The 8,528-nt window shown below is 35.1% G+C and overlaps 1 long non-coding RNA gene across 1 annotated transcript; it reads right to left on the bottom strand.

The window, feature by feature from the left end:
• Window positions 1-474: 474 nt before the first annotated feature.
• On the bottom strand, window positions 475-6,137 carry LOC132121045 (uncharacterized). The gene is made up of 3 exons (XR_009426219.1): window positions 5,757-6,137; window positions 3,510-3,602; window positions 475-516 (listed from the first exon to the last, which is right to left on the bottom strand). It is a non-coding gene; the product is annotated as an uncharacterized LOC132121045 (long non-coding RNA).
• Between the last annotated feature and the right edge of the window lie 2,391 nt (window positions 6,138-8,528).

Here is an 8,528-nt window from a genome sequence, read left to right as displayed (position 1 = left end):
AGACTTTTGTGTCATTATTATTTTTATTTTTTTTGCTTATTGTATTCTAGAAGTATATATTTTATCAAGCGGCATGAAGTTTTCTTCTTGGTATGGATGTACTGAAACAAGAAATTGAGCCGCTGAAGAACCTTTTACTCATTAGGCTTTAGACATGAACCATGATTGGTAGTACTTCTAAATTTTATGAATAATATATATAGATATATTCAATTCAAGTTTATTTGTATAGCGTTTTTTACAATACAAATCATTGCAAAGCAACTTTACAGAAAATTAAGTTTCTAAAATATTTAGTAGTAGCTTATAAGTGGTGATCAGTTTATGTGCAAATGACAGGAATTTTCAGAAAAAAAATTATACAAGGCATACTCAACCACACGTTGTGATTGCATAGTAAGTAGAAATATTTGTTAGTTCTGTTGTTGATTCAGGGTTAGCATCATCTGGGGCCTCTGAGGGTCAGCATCATCTCTTCTCAGGTGTTCTGGATCCAGACTGGAGCTTGTGTAAATCCTAGTTACCACGGGATGTAAATCCAGCAGAAACAGAGAAACAAATAGAGACATCATTAGCATAGCTGCTGATCCAGCAAAGTAAAATTAATTAGTTTAACCCAAGCTAAAGAATAAGAATGCACATTTGATCAGATGCAACTACACTCACAAATCAAATGCTTGGCGAAAGAGATGCGTTTTTAATCTAGATTTAAACAGAGAGAGTGTGTCTGAACCCCGAACATTATCAGGAAGGCTATTCCAGAGTTTGGGAGCCAAATGTGAAAAAGCTCTACCTCCTTTAGTGGACTTTGCTATCCTAGGAACTACCAAAAGTCCAGCGTTTTGTGACCTTAGGGAGCGTGATGGATTGTAGCGTGGTAGAAGGCTAGTTAGGTACGCAGGAGCTAAACCATTTAGGGCCTTATAGGTAAGTAATGATAATTTGTAACTGATACGGAACTTAATAGGTAGCCAGTGCAGAGACTGTAAAATTGGGGTAATATGATCATATTTTCTTGACCTGGTAAGGACTCTAGCTGCTGCATTTTGGACGACCTGTAGCTTGTTTATTGACGAAGCAGGACAACCACCTAGAAGTGCATTACAATAGTCCAGTCTAGAGGTCATGAATGCATGAACTAGCTTTTCTGCATCAGAAACAGATAACATGTTTCGTAGCTTGGCAATGTTTCTAAGATGGAAGAATGCAGTTTTTCTAACATGGGAAATATGATTTTCAAAAGACAAATTGCTGTCTAATATAACACACCAGAATTTTGACTGTAGAGGAAGTAACAGTACATCCGTCTAGTTAAAAACTGTAGTCTACTAGATTCTGTGTACAGTTTTTTTCTTTTCTTTTTTGGTCCAATAATATTTTGGTCTTACCCGAATTTAATAGGAGAAATTATTGGTCATCCAATCGTATACATTTTTAACACACTCTGTTAGCTTAGATAATTGAGAAGTTTCATCTGGTCTCGTTGAGATATATAGCTGAGTATCATCAGCATAACAGTGGAAACTAATCCCATATTTTCTAATAATATTACCAAGGGCAACATGTATATTGAAAATAGAAGAGGACCTAGGACGGATCCTTGTGGCACTCCATATTTTACTGATGATAAATGAGATGACACCCCATTTAAGTAAACAAAATGGTAGCGATCGGACAGGTAGGATCTAAACCATCTTAGACCCTGCCCTTGAATACCTGTATAGTTTTGTAATCGATCTATGAGTATGTCATGATCTATGATGTCGAACACAGCACTAAGATCAAGTAAGACTAGAAATGAGATGCAGCCTTGATCTGACGCAAGAAGCAGGTCATTTGTAATTTTAACAAGTGCAGTTTCTGTGCTATGGTGGGGCCTGAAACCTGAACAAATTCTTCATTCAGATCATTTTTATGCAGGAAGGTGCTCAATTGAGCAGACACAACTTTTTCTAAAATTTTAGACATAAATCAAAGATTTGAAATAGGCCTATAATTTGCCAGTTCACAAGGATCTAGTTTTGGTTTCTTAATAAGAGGCTTGATAACCGCCAGCTTGAATGGTTTTGGGACGTGACCTAAAGATAACGACGAGTTAATGATATTGAGAAGCGGTTCTTCGGCTACAGGTAACAGCTCTTTCAGTAATTTAGTGGGTACAGGATCTAATAAACATGTTGTTGGTTTAGAGACAGTGATAAGTTTATTAAGCTCTTCCTGTCCTATAGTTGTAAAAAGTTGTTTTCAAATCAAAAATCGAAAAATAATTTTTTACAGTGTGGTGAAATGCAGGTGGTATTAGAGGGATGGGCATGCAAATTCTACAGAGCACCTGATTGGACAAACATTTAGCCAAGCCCCTGAGTGCAGAATGACTCATCAATAATTGTGTTCCCTTTTTTCCAGAAGAGAAAACTGTAAACTTGCTTTAAATGTGAATATTGTCTACATTTAGAAGTGCTAAAATACAGATGATCTCAGATCTAAAAACCCATAAAACTCAAATTTTGATTTCATAGGGTCTTCAAAGTGCCAACAGAATATCTAAAGAATATCACAATATTATATTTTTTTCTGTATTTTTGATCAAATAAATGCAGGCTTGATGAGCAGAAGAAACTTCTTTCAAAAACATTAAAAATAGTAATGTTTCCAAACTTTTGGTCTGTACTATATATATATATATATATATTGGAGAGAGGGATTGATGTGGATGCTCAGAACATTGCATGATTACATCATGTATATACTGGAATTGGAACAAAGATACTATTTTATGCTTCACACATTCTCACTGGGGAGTTGAATTTTTTCAAGGCATAAACCCTCAAATGAATATGTTGCTGCAAAAACTGTCTAATTAAAGACTCTAAAAATACAGAAACGATTAATGTGAAGCTAAAATATCTTAAACTCAGCATGAAATCAAAATTAACCCTATACATTTCCATATTGCAAGTTCCTAGTCAGTGCATGATTGTAGGTTTAATCAGACTGTATTATATTATATTATATTATATTATATTATATTATATTATATTATATTATATTAATTATATTATATTATTATTTTACTATACAAATAAATTAGGTGTTTAAAAATATTTTATTGTAATAAAGAATCATGTAGAATTTAATTTCATTTAATTTATGGATTTTTATATTTACTACTTACTTTTATTGTATTTTTATTGTTAATATTTCTTATTGAACCTATGATGGCTAGTTTATAAAAGATATTTTCTGTAAAGCATTAAATTAGCAGTGTATGAAATGTGCAATATAAATAAACTTGCCAATCTATAAGATTACAGTAAACATCCAGTCATAAATAGTTTATTTTGTAATGTTCTATGTGTTTTATTCTGATCTAGTTAAAGTCTCTCTAAAAGGGTTTGAACTAAATTTAGAGGGGAGTAAATGTGCATCGTCTGACAGAAGGATGTTCTCTGTTCTCTGTGGTTTGAAGAGTACAGTCGTTCACTGCAGGACTGAGCCGTGGTCCTCACCTTATCTGACTGACCAGAGCTTGTCGAGTCCAATTAGAGAAACACAGCTTTGTTCTAATCCCATCTTCCTCAGGCCAGCGCTGAATTCAAGTCCTAGATGAAAGACAACGACATTATGGAGCTCTTCAGGGAGTCTGAATCCACTGTGTTCCAATCTTCAGTTCATTCTGATTTAATGTCAAGATATTGGTGCAAATAATTTCACAAATCTGTGTAATAACACGACAGGAAATGAGTAAGGAGATGAAATTACTTTGTAGGTTTGATGCAGATACCACACAGTTGCAATTACACTCATTCCTCATTAAGGCTAAGCACATCAGCACAATACGTGTAAACCGGGACACATTTGCATGTGAACAAGACTGATTGATATGTTGTGGGTTCTTGGGAGGTTTCCATTTGTTTTTTATTATTTGACACACAAGAGGAATGGCACCATACTGTGAGAGATGAAAATCCTCTCTGGGTTAAAATGACTGAAACAACATGAGGCTTTAAAACAGTTTTTTCTTGGTTATGTGAGTGTTAGAGAAAACATTAAGTGAATGTTTCATTTTATGATTTTGCAAGCACCATGAACGTTAATTGGGAAAGTTCTAGGAACCATTAGAGATTATTAAGTATTTTTTTAGAATTCAACTTTTAAGTGTTTAAAAATAGCTAGGTGAATGTCCAACTACAATGTAAAAAAAAGAAAAAAGAAAAACACATTTCATGAGTTTTGTATAAATAATGTTTTCATTCCAGCATAAAGAAAAAAAGAAAAAAAAAGTTCTAAGAACGTTCCCTTTAAGTTATAAAAATATTATTTCTGAATGTTCTCTGAACGTTCAAATGTCCAGGTCTTTTAAATGTTTTAGAAAAGTTTTATGCAAACATTAAGGCAACATTCCATTTTAGCTTTTTGCAATCATTACGGAAACGTTACATTTCAATGGTCCTTGAAGTTGCTAGGTTGGCTTGAGAAGACTGTTCTGACTCGGGTTGCTATATTTTTTTTAATCTTTCTAACTATTCATGCTAGCAAAATGCTAGCAACATGCTAACTAAAGGCTAATCATGCTAGCAATATGCTAATCATATTTGAAAACATGCTAACAACATGCTAATTATGCTACAAACATGATTAACAACATGCTAACTAAAGGCTAAACATGCTTTTTTTCTTTTTTCTTTTTCGTGCTAGCAAAATACTAGCAACATGCTAGCAACATGCTAATTAAATGCTAATAATGCTATCAAAATGTTAGCAATATGCTAAGCACGTCAGAAACATGGTAGAAACATGATTAACAACATGTTAACTAAAGGCTAATCATGTTAGCAATATGCTAGCTACAGGCTAATAATGTTAAAAAACATGCATGATAATCATGCTAGAGACATGTTAACAACATGCTAATTATAAAGTAATCATGCTAGCAACATGCTAATCACATTAGAAACATAATAGAAAACATGCTAATCATGTTACAAACATGTTAGCAACATGCTAATCAATCTAGAAACATGCTAGCAACATAAAACTACATGTTGATCATGCTATCAAAATGAAAGCAAAATGTTAATCGTGTGAAAAACATGCTAGCAACATGCTAATCAATCTAGAAACATGCTAGCAACATGTTAACTACATGATAATCATTCTAGCAGCATGCTAATCCTTATAAACCATGCTAGTAAACACAATAACTTAATGTTAATCATACTAAACATCCTAGCAACATGTTAATCATGTTAGAAACATGTTAGCAAAATGTTATTTGTGTTAACAACATGCTAGTAACAGGTTAATTATGCTAAAAACATGCTAGCAACAGGTTAATCATGCAAATCATGATTAACAACATGCTAACTATGTGCAAAATATGCTAGAAACATGCTATCAACATCTAATCCATCTACATTTTCAAACTTTAAACTTTTCAGTCTAAGCTTTTTCAAGCCAACCTCAAAGTTTGTCTTGTCAAACATTTTTTTTTTTTTTTTTTTTTTTTTATTATCTAGTAACATTTAAAAAATGTTAGACAAATGTCCAACTAGACCATTTCAGGTGAACTCGTTCGATGAACGATGTACAAATAATGTTTATGTGCCGATGTTCTATTAATATTACTGGAAGAATGTTTGTTCATAGCCTTGCCATAACACTCAAAGAACATTCCCTGTTCCTCGTAAAGACTCAAAGTGACACCGGTCTGCTCTCTGTTGACCAGCAGGAAAGGTTAGTCTGGAATTTCTTACCTCAGCTCACACACACTGACTGCTGGGCTCTTGTTTCTTGCCTGGTTTCAAAGGTCCAGGGCAGCAGATTGTAACCAGAGAGTCAGAATGGAATGAATGTTCCATCGGTTTACAGCACAGCACCTGAAGCCCCATTGTGCCAGAGCCTCAAGCTTGTTAATGCTGATCTCATCAGAGTCCCTCAGGCCATGGAGGGGTGTATCTGTCGCTCTTCAGCTGTCAGCAGATAGTCTGTGATTCACTGGCTCTTGTTCTGGAGCAGCGCAGTATCACGCTAATGAGGTGGCACAAGCCAAACATCCACACGATAGAAAAACCAGTAATGAGATCTCTTGAACATCACAAGTGATTCTCCGAGACAGAAACGGGATTAAATGGAAAGCAAACTGAGCTTCTCCTGATAAACGTGTATCTCTCTTTGAGGTTTTCAGAAGAGATATCAACAATTTCTCAAACCACAAAATGCACTGAATTCAATTTGAGCTCAAATATTTGAAATAATCATTCATGCTTAAATATACTTTTACGGTGTGGCATCATTTGCTTCATTTTCATTCTGTGAGCGAAAAGAGGAAATCTATTTAAAAATATAGTTTTCCTTGCATAAAATTCTGACTTCTTTCTTTCAGGATTGTGACTTTATATCTTGCAATCCAGAATTGTGAGATTAAAAGTTGCAATAACATTATTTTTCATTTGTTTATTTTTTTCATTCCATGGTGGACATTGGCTTCCATACATCTTCCTCTGAGTTGTCTAAACACATTTTCTTTTACATTCACTTTAGTTTCTCTAGACTTATTCAATTCAGTTCGATTCAATTCAAGTTTATTTGTATAGTGCTTTTTACAATACAAATTGTTAAAAAGCAACTTTACAGAAAATATGTTTCCTTATAAACCAGAAAACGAATGCTTGATGTTGTGAAAGCTCTGATGTACCGGTGAGTGTCACTGCGGGGTCAAGAGGGGTCATGATGAGGCTCACTGCTCTCTACAGTAGATACTTTTGCAGCTAAAATTAACTGTGCTCTCTTCACCCTCCATATTTCATCCATGTGTGTGTTAAACAGCCCGATCAGCATTTAAACATCTCTCTTTCAACAACATCCCAGTCTTGACTCTGCTCCTGCAGTCCCTGGTTTGTCTCCTGCAGTGTCTGTGTGTCTCAGGCCAGCTGGACGGCCGCTCTGGCTTTAATATTCACTCCGGTGTGATTAATTGAGCCGGGCTAACTGGGTACTAAAGATATGTTCCACTAACTCCTGTTTTTTTTCTGGGAGCGAGTGTCTGCTGTGCTGTGACACATACTAAATAGAGAGAGTGAGTCCAGTGCATGAATGTTAAAGCGATGTGAAGCACACAGACCTGTTCCAGTTAATAGGGCTGAATAAAAACAGCCCATTAATGCAAGTTCAGTAACAAAGGGAAAACACAGCTTTAATGCTTTCAGTTCAAAAGCTGATTAGCTGAAAAACATTGCATGAATTAATTTTAAATTTCAACAAAATCAAACAAGACTTTATCCAACGTTCAGAATTCTGTTCTGGAAATGCATGCAAATTAGTGCATACTTATTAAGAAAATGCATTATTTGCATATTTAAACATAGCAAGCAAATGGAATTGATTGGAAACATTACCTCTCAACAGATGAAAGCACTGGATTGTTCACTGTTTCTTGTGTTGTATGAACATGTGGCTGTGCTGTCTGTTTCTCTCCATGTCATGTGTGTCAGTTCCCAGATAACGGCTGTAGCTGTGGGTTAGTGTTGAGTAACCAATGTCCTTCCCTCTTCTTGATCTCGCTCTGTAAATCCCCAGGATGCATTACTGGGATTGCCTTATGACGTAATATCTCTCTATGCTCAGCAATAAAGCACAGAAAGCATGGATTGTAACTGAGCGTTTGGACATGAAATGCTGCTGCGGCTGAGAGTTCAGCCCAAATTAAATCTATATGCAAAACCGGCTATTAATCACGCCACTTCCTAGATGTGCACAAACAACTCACACGCACTCTGTGAATGATTCACTATCTGCACTAGCGGCAAACCATATGATAGTTTTTTGTAAATCAATATTTTTTTCATGTGGTCCAGATGATGTATGATGTGCCATAAGAGACCAGCGCTAACTATGGAATTACATTTGTTTCAATAATAATGAACGAAACTTTATAAAACTGAACGTAACTTTTTCAGAAACTATCAAAAATATGCAATATACAACATACATATACAACAAAATATTACAAAAGAAAAAAAACAATGAAAAAGAAAAAAATGAACTCAGTCGCACAAATTTTACATGCTCTTCAAATATGCTTCATTCTTTGTTAATGTTTTTCAAAGATTCATTTTTGCTAATAGTGGATTCTGAATTCATTGCCACAGATTTCGCTTACGTTTCCCAGTTTATCGTTTGGTGTTTTGACACAAACCTCTCGTGGGGGCGGGCTTAACAGTGATCTACTCTGATTGGATAGTGAGCTTTTGATGGACAGGTGCTCTCTGACCGGGAAGTACAGACGCCACTCAGTGGTGCACATATTGGAAAGCTCTCGTGCTTGTGATTTGTATTACTAAATATGTAAATAATATTTGACCTTCGATCATCTCAGTCTGTAAAGATGAGCTCTTGTCCTTCAAGGCATCCTGAAGTAAGCTTGTGTTACTGAATGACAATAATAACCCGCAACAAACTGTAGCACACTGTAACATGACAAACTTGTATCGATGTTATTGGTTACTTCAGTAACACAAGCTTACCTT

The sequence above is a fragment of the Carassius carassius genome, chromosome 39 (assembly GCF_963082965.1).
Source record: "Carassius carassius chromosome 39, fCarCar2.1, whole genome shotgun sequence".
In the NCBI taxonomy this organism is placed as follows: Eukaryota; Metazoa; Chordata; class Actinopteri; order Cypriniformes; family Cyprinidae; genus Carassius; species Carassius carassius.
This window is presented reverse-complemented; position numbering and strand designations above follow the sequence as displayed.